This window comes from Ipomoea nil, unplaced genomic scaffold, assembly GCF_001879475.1.
Source record: "Ipomoea nil cultivar Tokyo-kokei standard unplaced genomic scaffold, Asagao_1.1 scaffold1868, whole genome shotgun sequence".
Lineage (NCBI taxonomy): Eukaryota > Viridiplantae > Streptophyta > Magnoliopsida > Solanales > Convolvulaceae > Ipomoea > Ipomoea nil.
The window spans coordinates 295,571-317,735 of NW_017618296.1; the positions used below are offsets into that span (position 1 = coordinate 295,571).

Genomic DNA, 22,165 nt, shown 5'->3' on the forward strand with positions numbered 1-22,165 from the left:
TAAAATCAATAATTAATGAAAGACGACATCGGTCAAAATCGAACAAAATTGGTCAAAATCAGACAAAATCGGTCAAAATCGGTCAAAAACGGTCAAAATCGGACGAAATCGGTCGACTCGGCCGAGTTTGGCCGCCTAGGCGGCCGGCCGAGTTTTGGCCGCCTTTAGGCCAAAACTCTAAGGCTCGGTGCCGCCTAGTACCTAGGCGGGCGCCTAGGCGGCCGAGTTTTACAACCTTGTATATAACTGCATACGTATGTCATGGTGGGAGAAACACCTATCTCATGATGTGAGATAAAAGTGAGGAATCAACTTTAAATCCCTCCCTACAACTCATGAATTAAGAATTATCACAACAACAAGGTCTACTCGACATGAATTCGGCGTTAATGAGACTTGATCACATGAATCTTTCACAAAATTCCCACATAATCCTAATACTAATATTATCAACAAGTTCTCCGAGCACATTGAAAGTTCATCCCAGAGTCGATCCACCAACGGGAACACTTATAGAGCTCCCGTGTAAATCACTTCCATTCCTCTCATTAGACCATCTGTATCACTCATTCACTCATAGTTACCGCTCTAACTCGATTATTTCCCAATAATTGTTGTACCTCGCTCGCAAGTCACATTCATTTGTTCATCAACACTGTCTCACCCTTGAACTACCGGAGCATATAGCCGAACAGCTCGCAAGCCGCTTGGTCAAAGTTCAGCTCGAACTCGGTCAACTTCGTGCTCGAGCTGGCTTGTTTTATAACCGAGCCGAGCTGGAGCTTCTATTTTTGAGCTTGATCACGCTCGAGCCTACCTATTATTTATCGAGTTGGAGCTCGGCTCGTTTAAAACCCTACTATATATGTACACAAACACTTGATGTTACTTGGTTTTTGACCTTTTTTTGTTGTTGTTGTCTCACTTAGCGTGTAATGTTGAACAATACCATGAGAGTTCTACTACTATATGAACTTTTAATCTTTACTTTTTTGCTTTTATTCTCGAAGTAACAATTAATGATAAGTTATCTTTATTCTATGAGTTTCAAAAAGTATTTATATAAAAATTTTGAGTGAAAAAATAAATATTATGTGTGAAATTTGAGAGTTCTAAGTAGTATTTTTCACAATCATTATACCCTACACCACGGCGTACATTGCACTATGCGCCCCGCGCCTCCCAAAACGACGTCGTTTTTGGAGGCGCGGTAGGGAGTTGACATGATTATGTGTATTTTTTTATACAATTATGTGTGTTTGTTTATACAATTATGTATATTTGTTTATACAATTATGTGTATTTTTTTATACAATTATGTGAAACGACGTCGTTTTGCATCAGGACACACAATGCAATGCGCGCCCTGATGCACGATATAAATTGCCTATTTTTCATGCCAGGAATGCTTGATTGTCGAAAAATGATGCTTGTTTGGACTAGGTTGTGCAGTTGTTATATTATAGACCGCGGTGCATAATCGATTATGCACCGCGGCCCATATACGGCGCCGTTTCTTTAAGTAAAGAAACGGTACACCGTTAGAGTTAACGGAGTCCGTTTGTTTGGTGTATTAAACACCAACTGACACTACAGTATATCCAAACCGACACTGTAGTTATATCAAAATAATAATGTAGTTATAGTGAAATGAAACTGCAGTGTATATAAACTGAAACTGAATAACATTTCACATATTTGAGTGTATATTGTACAATGAAGCTGTAATTATATCAAAATGATCATGTAGTTGTATTTTAATAAAACTATAGTGTATATAAAATAAAATTAAATAATATTTTCACATATTTGAGTATCCTCAATATCGAATGAAACTATAGTTATATCGAAATGAAACTGTAGTTGTGTTCAACTGAAACTGCAGTGTATACAAAATGACACTGAATAACAGAGTTACTTTTTGCAAAAGGGTGCGAAACAGCGGAAATAAACACTATTAATTTTCATTTTAAAAAAAAACGCGCGGTGCATAATCGATTATGTACCGCGGTGCATAATATAATTTGCCTAGGTTGTGTGTCTGAGCTTCTAATTTGGGACAGGCTCATCCTAGTTCGTCCAAGTTATTAAGGCATGCTTTCTTTAACAATAGTTATGCTGTGCAACCGCATACGGTTGCAAAACGACACTGTTTTGATTAAAAACGCGCGTCCCATTTTAAAAAAAAAAAAACAGTTTTGATTCTCCTCAACAACATTATTGTGGATATATAGTTATGAATTTGTGGATATATAGTTATGAATTTATGGATATTTAGTTCATTCATTATGGATATTTAGTTCATTCATTGTGGATATTTAGTTCATTCATTCCGAATTTTGTGTTATTCATTCACTGTGGGTATATAGTTATGAATTTGTGGATATATAATTCAAATTATGCACAAAAAATGCTATTGCCGGGAATTGAACCTGATTTTTTTTAAAAGAAAAAAGTGGGACGCGCGTTTTTAGTCAAAACGACATCGTTTTTGCAACTACATGGTGCACACGGTTGCACAGCAAAATTTGCGTTTCTGGAGTGTTGTGTTGTGCAATCGTGTGTACCATGCAAGGTGCACACGGAATTGGATCCATAATTTCTATACTATAGATTCATAATTTATATACTATAAATTCATTATTTCTATACTGTAGATTTATAATTTCTAAACTGTAGATTCATAATTTTTATACTATAGATTCATAATTTTTAAACTGTATAGTTATCAAATTATGAACATATAGTTCAGTGATTTGTGAATACAGAGTTCAATAATTCGGAATATGAACATTGAAAATTATGAACATAGAGTTTTGTAATTGTGAATATAGAGTTCAATAATTATGAATTTATAGTATAAAAATTATGAATCTATAGTATAGAAATTATGAATCTATAGTATAGAAATTATGGATCCAATTCCGTGTGCACCATGCATGGTGCACACGGTTGCACGACATAATTTGCCTAAAATATAACTATGGTTATAATTATTTCGTTAGTTTTGACGGAAATTACATTATGTATATAAACTACTTTTTCACACGTATTGCGTGAATGAGATAATGCCCAATGATTATTTTAAAATAAGTATTTAAAAGTATATCAATGTAAGATCGATTATATAGGAGGTGTTCATGCATAGGTAATTGAATGTTGAATTTGTTTATTTAAATTAGTAATTCAAAGTATATGAATGCAAGATAATATATGAGAGATTGATTATAATTGTCACTGAAATAAATGTTTGCAACTTTGTAATAACGCTAGTCTAAATAGTAAATACTTAGTCTAAAAATGATGGTGTAAATAAATACAACTTTTGATTTGAATTTCTCTAAATCTTCTTAATTTTTTAGTAGTATTGTCATTGTCTTCATCTTCAGTACTTGTCATCTTCTTTTTTATTGGTAGTGTGTCATGTGCAATTGAGTTATTGGTGGTAGCATAGAGGACATTGGCATTCAATGAGATTATGGTGTATAAAGTTTTAGATTTGTCCTATTGTGTATATGACGGGGATCTTATTTGTATTATGAACTCTTTATTTTGCAAGCGCTTATTGATATTTGGCAATGCTAGTTTTTTCCTACATGTTTCATGTGTTGTGAGATATGTGTCGTAGAATCTCATGTGAAAGTATTGAACAAAATATTAATATTTATTATATTTGTAAAAAGTTCATGAGCAGTACCTCGTGTTCTAGTTCCATAATTTATTTACTTGATAGTAACAACAACGACTGTAGAGGTGTCCGAATACTAAGTGTTTTATTGTCAAGGTTGATGTTGATTTTGCTTTTAATCCAAACAGGTTGAGTCTAGAAAATGAAATGAACTATATTAGTTCTAATATATTTAAAGGATGCACAATAAGTATTTTACATACAAGATCAATGAATGTTGTAACGATAACTATTTTTAAAATTTCTTCATTTTTTGGATTTGCAATGTTGATTGTAGCATTGTTGTAGTCACATCTTTTCGATACATCAAGTGTGTCACGATGTTCTATTGCCCTACATTGGCATTTTTAATAACTAGTATTTACCCCCGTGCGGTGCACGGAATGGATTTGTTGTAATATATTAAAAATATTTGGATTGATATATAATTATTTAAATTAGAACATCAAATATTATATAGTGCAATTGAAGATGAGATTTGAATCATTTATGTGTTTTGATGTTATCATTGCATGAATTTGAGCAAATAATTGGTCAAATTAATAGCTAATGTGTAGATGTACGCATGCGGTGCTGTAACTTTAGAGATTTTATTTATCACTGTTTAGTATTTTTTTTTTTAATAAATTAGGCAAATGTCCATTCCTAATTTCCATTTCTTTTTTTCATTTTAATTTTCAGTTAATTAATAATATTCATTTCATTTTCCAATTACATAATTTTCGTTCCATTTTTAATTGATGATGTAGAATATTAATGTGACATATTTATATTCATTTTTTAGTTTACGTTCCTTTTTTAATTTACTTTTACAATTTAGTATTGTTTGGATGGAAAATTAAGTAAATAGGATTTTGTTTTTAATTATAGATGTAGATTATTTATTTATTTATTTTATTATTATTATTATTATTATTATTATTATTATTATTATTATTATTATTATTATTATTATTAATATTATTATTAAGTTAATTCCATTTCTTTTTTCATTTTTCCTTTTCTATTGTTTGGGAAAAAATGTTTGAGCAAGAATAAAAGAAGGAATTTGTTTTTAATCATAAGTATCAATAGATTATTGGTTTAATTATCATAATAATTATTAGTAAATTATACTAAAGGTGCGTTTGGAAACTCGAAAAATGATTTCATAAATCATTTTCTGGGTGTTCATTGTTTGGCTTGAGAGGGGAATTTTTTTGGAAAATGACTTCCCCTGTTTTGTAGAGGAAGTCCCATTTTTCTGTTTGCAGCAGTGGAGCAGCCAATCACCCACCGCCGCCCACCATCACTGAATACAGCTAAAACTTATGTTGCATGGAATTTAAAATAAAAGTTGTTATATAATAAACAAAACAGTAAAACTGTTTTTTTTTAATATATATTTATGACAATTAATATATATGGAAAAAAGAACGAAATACACAAAGACATTTTCTGAAAAATGACTCAAATACACAAAGATAATTTTTCAAATACACAAAGACATTTTCCAAACATTTTCAATGTGGGATCAAAATGATCCCACGTCATTTACAAAGGGGGGCCACGGGCTCCGCTTTGCCTTTTCGTTTTTAAATTTAAATTTTATTTTGTATATAGTTTTGTTTTTATTATTATTATTATTATTATTATTATTATTATTATTATTATTATTATTATTATTATATTAATAATATTATTATTGTAATTTATTTTATTATTACATTATTACATAATAATAATATAAATTTTTTTATAGACAATTTTCTGCTATGTAGCCAAACATTTATAAAAAAAAAAAAGTTTTCTAAAAAATAACTTATTTTCCAGAAATCATTTTCGTTTCGTATTTTTCAAACGAACTTTAATATCAATACAATTAATTTGTTAAATGGCATAATATTGTTATTAGATAATGACCTTGTTTGATTATTGACAAATTCACCAAAATCGTATCAAATTCACCATTTTAACATTTTGTCTTTAATCAAAACACAAAAAATATTATTTAATAACTCAGTAATTTGCTCCAAACTACCAAAACCTAAAACAACACATATACATTTTGGGTTAATCTTTTCCAAACCCCCCTAATAAATGAAAAAAAAAAAAAAAACTAAAATAAGAATTCATCAAGCTAAGACTTCTTAAATAAGAGCCTTTTTTACTTTTCAATACTTGCTCACATTGATCAGCAAGAGCTCAAGAGCTCATTTTTCTAAATATTTTTTATGTGAAATAAAAAATGATCTCACATCATTTATAAAGGGGAGCCCATGGTTCCCCTTTATCTTCTTCCTCTTATGAGTTTTAAATGTAGTTACGTAAGATAATGATTTAATTACCATTTACATACTATTATCAGCATATAAGCATACCAGTCTTTTAGGTGTTCTACTCGATGTACTTTTGGTTCAACCATTATTGTTAAATGAGTTCTTGTGGATAGAGAAATTCTTAGTTTATTTATAGAATAAAATTAGCTAATATAATAAAAATTAATACATTTTAAATCATCTTAATAAAAAAAAAAAAAGATTTGCCTTTAAAGTGAACAACTGTAATGTAATTTAGAGATATTACGAGCTAGTTTCTTGCTTCAATTTCTTAGATTATTTGACTACCCTCTTTGTCAACAAATCCTCCCCAAGTAGTTAATTTGATTGACTTCAAACTGTATTTTTTTTTCCATCGTATGAATAAAATACTTGGTAAATAAATATATAACATATTTTGTATTATAACTTTGATACTTAATTACAAGATGGTGTAAAAAGAAAACAATGGACAATATAGTGAATATAATTAACTAATGAATTTGAAAGTAACAAATCTTTGAATTGTAGAACATAAAGATAATATCACTAATGAAATTATATCTCTTTTTTAATTTTTTGATAATGAATACAAAAAAATTGAATAAAGGCATCATAGACATGTAAATCTAAATTAAATAAATGCATATGTATTTTTTGAATAGTACTGACTCTATTACAATATAGTATTTGTTCTACTTTCTCAATCAAATGCATATGTATTATTTTTTGTTGTAGCTACTAATTTATTTGATTTAATAAGAGTAATAAAATTTTACTTTTTATCCACAACAATGAAGTCATTGATTTTTTATTTCCATTCGTTGTTGAGACAATTTATTTTGGGAGTCTGTCAATGATAATTGCTACAATTGTTGTTAATAGAGGATTGATGATAATAAATAATTCGAAATATATAGTTACAATAAATATTGTTATAATGATATAGTAAAAATTAACTTACAAATTTCTTTAGAAGTTTTTTATGCATTGATAAAATTATGGAGAATGATGTGTAAACTTGTTCAATTGGAGCCAGTGAGATGTTAACATTGTCAATTCTTTGGGCAATGGTCCTACCGTTTAGAGTCAAGGTGTAGTTGTTGTTGGAAATTTATATAGTAATGGAGATTAATGGTTCAGATGGACTACCATGAAAGCTTAAATAATATTTGGAGTTGTGGAGTTATAAATATTATTTTAGTTTGGTAGAAAGTTAATTGGAGAACGAGTTTGTTGGATGACTTTGTCTATTCCCCAACATTGGGGTTTATTCCCCAACATTGGAGTTTATTACCCAATATAGGGGAATTGTTTGTTTCATTTGAAAAATGATTACACAGCATGTGAGCTTCCAATTTTCCCAAACTTATATGCAAAAGTGTGCTAGAAAATTAATATATATATATATATATATATATATATATATTAATTTGCACAGTTATTTGCATGCGGTTCACAACCTTACAAAGGTTCATAATTACATATATATTCATGTTGAACATGATTTATGTAATTAATATTCTCCTATGATAAATATATCATTTAAGATATATTTTATGGAAGTTAAGTTTTAAATTCAAATAATTAACTTCCAGGTAACTTCTCCAAACTGGTTTATTTGCATCTATAAATATTTGGAGAATCATCTGAAAAAGACATATACAAAAAGCAAAATTGCAGTACACTGGGATATTTCACAGTTCTGCATCTCAACAGGAAATTCCTAAACAAAGCAACTTGAGAATTTCATTCATCTTCTTGTATCCCATAAGATTAAATCTTGAACCTTGTTGCTTTTATAGAGGGAGATTTAAAGCATATAGGAAAGTGATTACACGCCTGAGGATATCAAATGATCCAGTTTTTGTTCCCTGTTGTTTTCTGTATTTTGTTGTATTTCAAATGTATTACATATTACAAGCAATTTTTTCCAACAGTTGTATTTCTGATCAAGAACTTTGTAACTAGTTAGGTCGTGCAGGTCTGACAATGATGTAAGAACAATTTTATTTCTGATAAAAAAAATAATAGTACGATATTTGTAAATTAATGTACAATTATACCATTATATAAATACATACAAAAAAAATATTAATACCATAATGACTTAAATCATTCCAATAATGCAAAAACATAATTGAAATATTGAGTCTCAACTTTGAATGATATGTATTTAGTCGCCGGGCTAATTATTTGACCAAAGTTTATGTTAAATTTTATATTGTATTTTTTTAAATATATTTTAACATATATATTCGTAGTATATTTTTTGAATGCTACTGACTCTATTACAATGGCACAAAGAGCCAATAACGCCTCCACGGAGGCTCGAACTCACAACCTCCCATATGGGAGTCCAACCCGGGTGTAACAACCCAAAATTTCATTTTATAAATCAGGTATTAAAAAATTCCAAAATAGTTTTTTTCACTCCATTAAAAATTTTTGCGATCAATTGGTGTTTGAATAAAATATTTTCGGCACATTTTAAATTAATTCGACATCAAAATTTGATTCTATTCGAAAATTCCTAAGCTTTCGGGTACTTCGCGTACCAAGATTTAAATCGAGAAATTTATCTGAGTGAGACCGGGAGAATTCAAAAAGATTTTAAACAAGTGTTCATCCAAATGGCTTTTTGAGAAAATTCATTTTCAACCCCAAAGTATTTAAAGTTAGCATTTTTAGCCCTTGTTCCATGGAGCATGGTGGACCACTAGACATCCAAAACCTTTGCCTGATTCAATCTCTAGCCATATGAAATTACATTTTTGTCATCAACCAATCATATGGGATCAACCTAGGGTTTTGTGCTCCTATAAATAGAACCCTTATCAACCATTTGCCTCTTTGATTCCACTCCTTGCTTCCCATTTATCAGCTTTGCAATTCAAGAAGACAACACAGTAAGTTTCTTCATCATTCTTCATTCAATCCTAGTCTTCCATTTCCTTAAGCTTCTTTCTTCTCTGAGACTTGTTAGTATGTTGATGTATGGTTTGTTTGGGGTATTTAGGAGGTGAAGGAGGGTGTAGTTAGCTTGGGAAGAGGGGGAATCCATACAAGAAGAAGAGACAACAAGAGGTATAATCCCATGGACTCCCTCTTTGATTTTGGTTTTGTGAAGCCTTTATATTAAGTAGAAATGAGTAGAAACTATGAATTTTTGATGTGTTCATGCTTAGAAGTGATTTAGTATTTGTTTGTAAGTTGTTGAGATTGTTTTGGACTTGTTTGGATTGGATTTTGCATATGAAAAACCTTCTGGTGCACAACACAGTGTGCACCAGATCAGATTAACGGCCTTAGCCGCGGCCCATCAGGAGGGCCGCCGGCTAGAGCCGTGCTTACACGGGACAAGGGCACAGCCCTAGAGGAGGGCCGCCGCCTAGTCCCGGTGAAGTAACGGGGTACAAGGGGTGGACCATGAGAAGTCCCGCCCCAGGTCCCTGACTTTGATTCTGAGAAGAATCTGTGCAGTTGCCGGGCCTTTGTGGCTCAGCTACGTGTCGTTTCGAGCCGAGTGTTACGGGCCCTTGTAGCTCGGCTCTTTGGGACCGTCTCGACACACGTTTTGGCTTTGATTTCGTTGAATTTGGATCTAAAATGAGTATGTTATGAAGGAAATTGTTAAGATATACTACATAAAGTATGTATTTTGCTATGCACTGTATATGAGGAATTATTATCTCTGTGATCTGTTTGATGTTTTTATTAAGTATAGAAGCATGATAATTTGAGAATGTGATTCACTATTATAGCATGATTAAATTGTATTATTTGATCCAAGAGAATAGAAGTATATTTGTTGAAGTGAAATGTATAGAAGTTGCCTATTTGCAAATCGAGCGTGACTTTATATTTTGAATACTTCATGATATTTTATACATGATTTAGAAGCATGTTATAGAGCATTTTGACATCTCACATGTGTCATATTTCAAAAATGCATAAGGGGCCAGCGTGAGCCCAAGAATACTTTCAAAAACCATAAGCATGTGGTATATCATTCTTTGATGCATTGAGAAGTAGTAGAGTTGTTGCATGCATGAGACTGATGAATGAGAGATATATTTATTTATTATCTATATCGGTGAGGTTTTGGAGGATACCGTTTGGACTATGTCCTCTCGGGAGATATTTATGGACATTGCGGTCCCAGTATATGTAACGCGGCGTATTCCTACGTTACGAGGTTGGAAACTTTCCGCCAGGCTTGGAATCCTGGTTAGGGGGTGTGCACACTAATAGTTCGATACCTGATTCCACATAGTTTGAACCACGAGATTGGTTCCGTAGACGGTAGGAGATATTGGGTCGGATTTATGCCGTTCTCGATGGGGTAATTCACGCTTCGGTGAAACCCTAAGCCGTCTACGAGTATAGAGAAAGAAGAGAGTCAATAGAGACTCAAGATATAGAGTCAAAAGAGACTCAAGAGAAAGAGAGAGAGTCAAAAGAGACTCAAGAGAAAGAAAGAGAGTCGAGAGAGACTCGAGAAAGTAAGAATGAGACCTCCACAGAAAGTACTCTATTTTATAAAGAGTGTATGAGTATGTTTATAGTATTGCATGAGATTGCATAAGAGCATGAGTATATTGTTGCACGAGATTGCATATGAGTATGTTTATAGTATTGCATGAAATTACATAAGAGCATGAGTATATTGTTGCACGAGATTGCATAAGAGTATGATTATAGTATGGCATGAGATTACATATTAGTATGTTTATAGTATTGCACGAGATTGCATACGAGTATGTATATATTATTGCACGAGATTGCATATGAGTATGAGTATATAGTTGCACGAGATTGCATATGAGTATGCGTATATTATTGCACGAGATTGCATATGAGTATGAGTATATAGTTGCACGAGATTGCATATGAGTATGAATATATAGTTGCACGAGATTGCATATGAGTATGAGTATATAGTTGCACGAGATTGCATATGAGTATGATTATAGTATTGCACGAGATTGCATATGATTAAAGCATTGCACGAGATTGCATATGAGTATGAGTATATACTTGCACAAGTTTTCGTTTGAGTAAAGTATCGCATGAGAGTACATAATGAGAATGTCGATTTATAATCGTTTTGTTGTATTAGAAGTCTTGTTTATCGAATTATGAGATGAGAATATGAAAGTATGAGAATACCTGTTATATGGTTTATTAGCATGATCCTATCTGTAAGCATGATTTGCTTGTTAAGATATTTGAGAAGTTTATATGCTGATGAATTTAAGTGAACAGTCTTATATATATATATATATATATATGAGTTAATACCATCCGAGGTCCTCCGAGTATAGTGGTTTTGCCACGTTCAGTCCTAAACTTTCAAATTGGCCATATGTGGTCCTTCGACTTTCAAATTTAACCATCCGTGGTCCAAGTTAACCACCCATGGTCCTTCAACTATTAAATTTTAACCAACCATGGTCCTTTTAAGAGGACCACGACTGGTTAAATTTCGAAACTTGAAGGACCATAGGTGGTTAACTTGGACCACGGATGGTTAAATTTGAAAGTCGAAGGACCACAAATGGTCAATTTGAAAGTTTAGGACTAAACGTGGCAAAACCACTATACTCGAAGGACCTCAGATGGTATTAACTCATATATATATATATATATATATATATATATATATATATATATATATATATATATATATATATATATATATATATATATATATATATATATGAACATGCCAGATGATATAATAGGGTGTAAGCATCTAGAAAGTATGTGTTAGATCTAAAGATGATTTGAGATGAGTTTATTGCTTATAAAGAAATCTTTGTTTTCAAAGTATATGCTAGAATGCTTTACAAGGTTGAGTGTGGTTATACTTAGCTTCGTGCTAACGGGTGTTTTCCTATTTGTCTACGTGTTGCTTGCAAAACCCCTTTCAGGTGGGCCCAACAATGAGAAGAAGTCGAGTTAGATTAGTCTCGTAGTTAGAGATATCTAAACTCTAGTTTTATCGATGATTATGTTATGGATTTTAGACTTATTGACTTTATGTTTTTGAGGATGATGTAGACTTTTGGGGTGACGTTTTTCCCCCTTATGTTTCCAGTATTTATATTTGGATGCCAGATTTTATCTTATTTCTAGTTTTACCCCTTTAGCCTGTGCAATCACCACGGAATGGTGGTTGTGACGGTGACACTCGCACTAATTATCTTTTAGTTTTTCCGCTGCTTAGTGATGTTATTGGTTGTTTAGAGTTGTAATTAAGAGTTAGAAAAGTGGGGTGTTACACCGGGTGTCATCTGAGCACAAGGTGCTTGGCAAATGATAGAATTGGAAATTATTTACAAATGTTAGATCTAAATAATCTAACTAATACTGAACAATAATATACGAGAGATCTGCCCTCATATAAGAGCGGAAGCGTAGCTATGTTGATCTCCAGCCACAGTTGACGTTCCTGTTATGTTGCCTCTTAACAGTAGACCGTTAGCCATTATTTGTCTCATACCTAACTCAGAACCCTAGATGGTGTATTGGTGTCTACTGAGCAGTATGAGTACCATAACTGAATGTGATAACATCAATCATCTTGTATCCCATCAATCCAGGATTATATTAGGCACAGAGTCTGGTTGACTAACAACTTCTAGTTATTCAGTCTAACCAGACCACTTAATAAGTCTAGTCAACTTGCACCACTTAATTAAGGCCTAATATATAATATATAATATATATTATTAGGAAAAATCTTACATTCTCCCACTTGGTGCAAGTACTAGCACAACCCTCATCAAAGAACAAAACACACGAATCATAGTGACATGTCCTCTATTTAATCAGAGTAGTGTCCATTATGGTCACATGCATTTCAATTCTCCAACTTAGGTCCTTTATGAACAAACCCTATGTTTATTCTTGGTACCTTAAGGGATGTTTCTCAAAATACATTATGTGCATAACTGAAAGAGAAAACACATCCAAATTGTACAAAAGAGTACACTGTATGATCTCTAAAATTTTATAAGCATGCATTAAGTAGAGATCTCTTAATGTTAGCATAATGCTAACTATATTCTATGACTTCTTTATTAGTTAACTTTAAGTACTATCTCTAACAGCTAAGAGCTTGGAGTTGACACGTCAGTCACTCCCACTCATCAAAAAATAGCCAAAAGATAGTCAAGTCACAGAAGCATTCCAATAACTTAGACAATAAACCAAACGTCTAAGTCCATAAATTTGGAATCTTAATCATACACCATAACTTCCCAAATAACTTCAATGTCCATTTTAAATGAACTGAACATAATGAGTCTTACTTATATGTCTCACAAAATTGTTTTAAGCCTTACAAACCAAAATGGCCCAGGATCAATTTTGAAGAAACTAAAGACTCTAATAATCACTGAAGAATTTATTAAATTACAGTGCACCACAAGTTAAATGCTTTTGTTCTAATAAATTCCTTAATATTGTTACAACATTTTCATAAATATGTTGCACAACCAAATGTTCAATAATTTGAACTTATGAGTTTATATGAACAAATACAAAATTAATACTTGTGGAATCTTATGGACTTATTGTTTAACATACAATCCAATTTGAAATGTATGAAGCCAATTAAATCCATAAACTTTAGTGGAGTATCTTAATGATCTTTTTCTAAATGATCACTCCCACTGATTAAGATATTCTTCAGCGAAATTAATAAAGTGAACTTAATAATATACATACTCATAATTGATTTGACCAACTAACAAATGAAGACATAATTCTCCATCATTAGTTAGACATACTAGATAATCAATTTTTTGTTCCAATTATAGTCCAACTAAATAATGAAGATATGTTTCCCCACCATAGTTGGACATACTAAAAAACAAAATACACCTTCCAAAACCAAGATAGAATTTGGCTCAAAAGATACATTTTTTAAATTAATGGAATCCAAAAGGTGTATGTCAAATCACGTTACTACAGTTAGTCTGAAGAACCGAGCAAGATTCGTGAATCAATTAATTAAAGTAGCTAAATTTTGGAAAGTGACTGAAAACATGTTTTGACAATGCAAACCATGAAACTTAAAATTATAATTGAGCTAAATTTATAAATTCTAAGAAATTGTGATAAAATTATTATCTAATGGGTTGAGGGATTTATTGACATAAAACTTGCATGTGGGCTAAAGTTTTAATTCTATTAAATCCAATTAAGAAACCCTTATGATAATATTTTTCACAATTACTGAATAGTCAGAAGAATCTAGAGACATAAAACTTGCTTGTGGGTTAAAGATTTACTCAATTAGATCCAACTAAAAAATTTTATTTATGATGAAACAGTTATCAAATGAGTTGAAGAATCAAGTGAAATAAAACTTGCTTATAGGCTAAAGTTTTATTCAATAAGATTCATTACAACCATTATGATAAAACTTAAGAAATCATGTGCCTTTTCTTAATCCCTGTGGACAAATTAAGAAATATGATCTAAAGTTTACATCATAAAATTAAACTTAATGATAGAATTGGAAATTATTTACAAATAAATTGATTTATTTCTATCATCACTAATAAAACTACTAAACTACATTCCGATACATAATTGCCTGTTGGCTAAATTATGACCATAGATTCAAAAAAAATATATTCGTAGTATATGTTTAACAATTATGCCAACTCTGATTGGGATGTGGTTCGAACCTAAGACCTTTCTTATTTAAATTAATGAGTAAGTTAAGAATAATAAATAGTTAGCAGAATATTTCGTTACTCAAGTTTATACTAACGAAATGCAAGGTTATTTACGGGAGAAGAAAATAATATAATAGAGGGTAAAGAAGGGAAATCATAAAAAAATACTAAAATCAAAATAATATGAACCATTTATTTTAACAAATAATTACACCAATATTTTTTAGTTCCGGTTAGGGACCTAACTTTATTAGCTTTTATTAAATTTGTAGAGTAGATGTAGATATAAACATATTAGAGTTAATTACTGAAATGGTCCATTGACTATAATGAAATTACGATTTGGTCCTTGACTATTTTGTTTGACCAATTAAGTCCCTCAACTTTAAAAATCATAACCAATTTGGTCCTCCGTTTGTTTTTCTATTAGAAATCCGTTAACTCGGGACCAATTGGTAATTTTGCTATAGTCAAGGGACTATTTCGGTCATCACATGCACCATTTTCTATGCATCATATATATATATATATATATATATATATATATATATATATATATATATATATATATATATATATATCTACTATCTACTATACTAATAAGAGCCCAAGAGAGTTAGGCCTATAACGGGTAGAAAAAATGGCGGTCAAATTTTTTAATCAAATGAATTGCTCAGATTGATTAGAATTTTAATTTTTCCTTGAGATTTCCTAATTTATCCTTAATGAACATAATTATCCGTTAACTTTTCCGTTAAATATTATCTTTTCCGTTAATTTCTGTTAGTTCACTGTTAACTTACTCATTGATTTCAATAAGAAAGGTCTTAGGTTCGAACCTCATCCCAATCAAAGTTGGCATAATTAGTACTCTATTTTACTCTTATTAAATAAAATAATAATAATAATTTAGTAGCTACAACAAAAAATAATACATATGCATTTCTTTAATTTAGAATTATGTGTCTACAATGCTTTTATTAAAAAACAATTATTCATTATCAATAAATTAAATAAGAGAAATAATTTCATTAGTTATATTATATTTTCTTTATTTTTCTCCAATATAAAAATTCTTTACATTCAAAATTTAAATTTATCAATTGATTATATTCACTACATTGTCCCTATAATGTCTTTATTAAAAAATATTATTGATTATCAATAAATTAATTAAGATAAATAATTTCATTAGCTATATTGTCTTTATTTTTCTCCAATGTAAAAATTCTTTACATTCAAATTCATCAATTAATTATATTCACTACATTGTCTATTATATTTTTTTGTGCACTATTTTTTAATTAAATATCAAAGTTATAATACAAAATAATGCTATATATTTATTTACCAAGTATTTTATTAATATCATGAAAAAATTTTAAAAATTTAAATTTATAAAGCCAATCATATTAACTACTTGAGGGATTTGTTAACAAAGAGAGTATTCAAATCACACAACAAATTGAAGCGAGAAACTACCTCGCAATGTCCTTGTTTGACAATCAGTAGTTAGCAGTTAGCGTTAGTGGATTATATCAACGGTTGGTAAAAAGATATTTGAAAAAATTAGCTGTTTAAATTAACATTTAAAATGATCTAAGGGTATAATAATAATAATAATAATAATAATAATAATAATAATAATAATAATAATAATAATAATAATAATAATAATAATAATAATAATAATAATTGTTTTAATAATAATTTTTAAAAAAATATAGATGTGTTTTGGGTAAATCATTTTCAAAAACGCTAAGTGAAAATATTGTAAATTGCAATGTTTGTATTTTCAGTGGTTTGGAACAAATTGTTGCTTCAAATTGTTGAATAACCAATACACTTTCTTTAGCATTTTGATCTTTGGGTTACATCATATTTACCAATCGTCCAATATCTTTGGGTTGCATTATAATTAAATTAGGAATTTCTTTATCCATAATAATTTATCCATAATAATTTATTCATAATAATTTATTCTACAATAATGGTTGAACTAAATGAACACTAAGCAAAACACCTAAATGATTGGTATCGTTAATTCATTCATTGATCTTGTACATATGTGCATTCATTAAATATATTAGAACCCTTTGCAACAAAAATACTTGGTTACTATTTAAAAAAAGTTTAGTAACAATTATAATGAATAGCATATATTACATTGTATTCATATACTATGAATTATATATTTAAATAAACAAATTAGACATTAAATTACTTATGTTGAACTTCTCATATATAATCTTGCATTGATATACTTTCAAATATTTATTTAATTATAAACATTGGGTAGAAAAATGCTGTCAAATTATTAAATCAAATAAATAGTTCAGATTGTTTAGATTTTAATTTTTCCTTGAGATTTCATACTTTATCATTAATTATATGATTATTCAATCCGTTAACTTTTCCATTAAGTACCGTTAATTCACTGTTAGTCTAATTATAATATTAAAGTCTAATATAGAATTATAACTACAACATTAATCTAATTCTAATATTAAAGTCTTAATAGAACTCTAATCACAAATCCTACTGCCGGAATCTCCTCAAACAATATTAGTATATATTTAATATTTTATGCTTTAACTTTTATTTGTTCTCCCTTATGTCCCGTATTTGGTTTCAACCATACCCATACAATTATTTTATTGACAATTATAATCAATTTTGACTATATTATCTTGTATTTGTAAACATGGTATTACCAATTTAAATACATAAATTCAACATTTAATTATCTATGCATGAACAATTTTAATATAATATTGTCTTGATATACTTTAAAATACTTATTTAAGTAAAAATATTGGGCATTATCTCAATCGCGCAATGTGCGTAAAAAACTAGTACACTAATAAGAGCCCAAGAGAGTTAGGCCTATAAGTGGTAGAAAAAATGACGGTCAAAATTTTTAATCAAATTAATGACTCAGATTGATCAGGTTTTAATTTTTCCTTAAGATTTCCTAATTTATCCTTAATGAATATGATTATCCGTTAACTTTTCCGTTAAATATTATATTTTCCGTTAATTTCTGTTAGTTTACCGTTAACTTACTCATTGATTTCAATAAAGGTCTTAGATTCGAATCTCATTCCAATCAAAGTTGACATAATTAGTACTCTATTTTACTCTTATTAAATTAAATAATAATTTAGTAGCTACAATAATATATATATCTACTATACTAATAAGAGCCCAAGAGAGTTAGGCCTATAATGGGTAGAAAAAATGGCGGTCACAGATTTTAATCAAATGAATGGCTCAGATTGATTAAAAGATTGATCGGATTTAAAATTTACACTAAAATTTCCTAAAATACCCACACACCGTTACTAATTCCGTTAAAATTTTAAGAATTGCCGTTAGTTCACCGTTAACTTACTCATTGATTTCAATAAAAAAAGTCTTAGGTTCGAACTTCATCCGAATCAAAGTTGGCATAATTAGTACTCTATTTTACTCTTATTAAATTACTAGTTTTTTTACGCGCATTGCGCAATTGGGATAATGCGCAATGTTTTTTTTTTTAAATAAGTACTTTAAAGTATATTAAGGCAGGATTATATTGAAATTGTTCATGCATAGATAATTGAATGTTGAATTTGCGTATTTAAATAGGTAATTCTTCTCCCAAAGGTTGAGTCCCCAACCCCAAGGGCCCCCCACACTCCGACCCGACAGAGCATTGTGGGAAGTTGTAAATCACGGTGACTCAATGGTTCAGCAGACAGGGTCAAATGCTGATACGCACAAGGAATCTGCCCACTTTGGATATAATTCCCGCACTGCCGCCGCTGAGGTTCAAACCTTGGTCTCTTTTCCCTAATACTACCCACTAAACCATTGAGCTAAGCCCTGCGGGTTAGATAGGTAATTCTAAGTTTACAAATGCAAGATAATATAGTCAAGATTGATTATAATTGTCAATAAAATAATTGTATAGGTATGGTTGAAACCAAATACGGGACATAAGGGAGAACAAATAAAAATTAGGGCATAAAATATTAAATATATACTAATATTGTTTGAGGAGATTCCGACATTAGGATTTGTGGTTAAGTTCTATTAAGGCTTTAGTATTAGAATTAGATTAATGGTGTAGTTATAATTCTATATTAGACTTTAATATTAGAATTAGACTAACGGTGAATTAATGGAAAAATTAAATGGATAATCATATAATTAAGGATAAATTAGAAAATCTTTTAAAAAAAAAATTAAAACCTGAACAATATGAACCATTCATTTGATTTAATAATTTGGCGGTCATTTTTTCTACCCAATGTTAATAATTAAATAAATTCGCTGGTCAAATCCGCTAGTATAATCCGCTAACGCTAACCGCTAACTGCTGATTGTCAAACAAGGACATTGCGAGGTAGTTCTCACTTCAATTTGTTCTGTGATTTGAATACTCTCTTTGTCACAAAATCTCTCAAGTAGTTAATATGTTTGGCTTTATTAATTATATTTTTTTTAATTTTTTCATGGTATTAATAAAATACTTGGTAAATAAATATATAGCATTATTTTGTATTATAACTTTGATATTTAATTAGAAAAATAGTGCACAAAAAAAGATAATAGATAATGTAGTGAATATAATCAATTGATGAATTTGAATGTAAAAACTTTACATTTGAGAAAAATAAAGACAATATAACTAATGAAAATATTTCTTTTAATTAATTTATTGATAATTAATAATTTTTTTTTTCACTGAATAAAGACATTGTAAGGATAATGTAGCGAATATAATCAATTAATAAATTTGAATATAAAGAATTTTTATATTGAAGAAAAATAAAGACAATATAACTAATAAAATTATTTTTCTTATTTAATTTATTGATAATGAATAATTTTTTTTTTGAATAAAGGCATTGTGGACACATAATTATAAATTAAATAAATGCATATGTATTATTTTTTGTTGTAACTACTAAATTATTATTTATATAATTTAATAAGAGTAAAATAGAGTACTAATTATGCCAACTTTGATTGGGATGGGGTTCGAACCTAAGACCTTTTTCTATTGAAATCAATGAGTAAGTTAACGGTGAACTAACGGCAATTCTTAAAATTTTAACGGAATTAGTAACGGTGTGTGGGTATTTTAGGAAATTTTAGTGTTAAATTTAAATCTGATCAATCTTTCAATCAATCTGAGCCATTCATTTGATTAAAATCTGTGACCGCCATTTTTTCTACCCATTATAGGCCTAACTCTCTTGGGCTCTTATTAGTAACTATAATAAAATTATTTTTCTTATTTAATTTATTGATAATGAATAATTTTTTTTTTTGAATAAAGGCATTGTGGACACATAATTATAAATTAAAGAAATGCATATGTATTATTTTTTGTTGTAACTACTAAATTATTATTTATATATAATTTAATAAGAGTAAAATAGAGTACTAATTATGCCAACTTTGATTGGGATGAGGTTCGAACCTAAGACCTTTTTCTATTGAAATTAATGAGTAAGTTAACGATGAACTAACGGCAATTCTTAAAATTTTAACGGAATTAGTAATGGTGTGTGGGTATTTTAGGAAATTTTAGTGTAAAATTTAAATCTGATCAATCTTTCAATCAATCTGAGCCATTCATTTGATTAAAATCTGTGACCGCCATTTTTTCTACCCATTATAGGCCTAACTCTCTTGGGCTCTTATTAGTGTATTATTTTTTGTTGTAACTACTAAATTATTATTTATATAATTTAATAAGAGTAAAATAGAGTACTAATTATGCCAACTTTGATTGGGATGAGGTTCGAACCTAAGACTTTTTTCTATTGAAATTAATGAGTAAGTTAACGATGAACTAACGGCAATTCTTAAAATTTTAACGGAATTAGTAATGGTGTGTGGGTATTTTAGGAAATTTTAGTGTAAAATTTAAATCTGATCAATCTTTCAATCAATCTGAGCCATTCATTTGATTAAAATCTGTGACCGCCATTTTTTCTACCCATTATAGGCCTAACTCTCTTGGGCTCTTATTAGTATAGTAGATATAAATAATAATTTAGTAGTTACAACAAAAAATAATACATATGCATTTCTTTAATTTATAATTATGTGTCCACAATGCCTTTATTCAATAAAAAAATATTCATTATCAATAAATTAAATAAGAGAAATAATTTTATTAGTTATATTGTCTTTATTTTTCTTCAATATAAAAATTCTTTATATTCAAATTTATTAATTGATTATATTCGCTACATTGTCCTTACAATGTCTTTATTCAGTGCAAAAAAAATATTAATTATCAATAAATTAATTAAAAGAAATATTTTCATTAGTTATATTGTCTTAATTTTTCTCAAATGTAAAAATTTTTACATTCAAATTCATCAATTGATTATATTCACTACATTATCTATTATCTTTTTTGTGCACTATTTTTCTAATTAAATATCAAAGTTATAATACAAAATAATGCTATATATTTATTTACCAAGTATTTTATTAATATCATGAAAAAATTTAAAAAATATAATTAATAAAGCCAACCATATTAACTACTTGAGAGATTTTGTGACAAAGAGAGTATTCAAATCACACAACAAATTGAACTGAGAACTACCTCGCAATGTCCTTGTTTGACAATCAGCAGTTAGCGGTTAGCGTTAGCGGATTTGACCAGCGAATTTATTTAATTATTAACATTGGGTATAAAAAATGATCGCCAAATTATGAAATCAAATGAATGGTTCATATTGTTCAGGTTTTAATTTTTTTCTTTTAAGATTTTCTAATTTATCCTTAATTATATGATTATCCATTTAACTTTTCCGTTAATTCACCGTTAGTCTAATTCTAATATTAAAGTCTAATATAGAATTATAACTACATCGTTAATCTAATTCTAATATTAAAGTCTTAATAGAACTTAACCACAAATCCTAATGTCGGAATCTCCTCAAACAATATTAGTATATATTTAATATTTTATGCCCTAAATTTTATTTGTTTTTCCTTATGTCCCGTATTTGGTTTCAACTATACCTATACAATTATTTTATTGACAATTATAATCAATCTTGACTATATTATCTTGCATTTGTAAACTTAGAATTACCTATTTAACTCGCACGGGCTTAGCTCAATGGTTTAGTGGGTAGTATTTGGGAGAAGAGACCAAGGTTTTGAACCTCGGCGGCGGCAGTGCGGGAATTATGTCCAAAGTGGGCAGATTCCTTGTGCGTATCAGCATTTGGCCCTGTCTGCTGAACCATTGAGTCACCGTGATTTACAACTTCCCACAATGCTCTGTCGGGTCGGAGTGTGGGGGGCCCTTGGGATTGGGGACTCAACCTTTGGGAGAAGAATTACCTATTTAAATGCAAATTCAACCTTCAATTATCTATGCATGAACAATTGCAATATAATCTTGCTTTAATATACTTTAAAGTACTTATTTAACAAAAAAGCATTGGGCATTATCCCAATCG

The 22,165-nt window shown here is 29.5% G+C and overlaps 1 long non-coding RNA gene across 1 annotated transcript; it reads left to right on the forward strand.

The window, feature by feature from the left end:
* The first annotated feature begins 322 nt into the window (after window positions 1-322).
* Window positions 323-21,858, forward strand: LOC109193331. The gene is made up of 4 exons (XR_002056262.1): window positions 323-456; window positions 3,895-3,907; window positions 10,679-10,688; window positions 21,849-21,858. It is a non-coding gene; the product is annotated as an uncharacterized LOC109193331 (long non-coding RNA).
* Window positions 21,859-22,165: the final 307 nt, after the last annotated feature.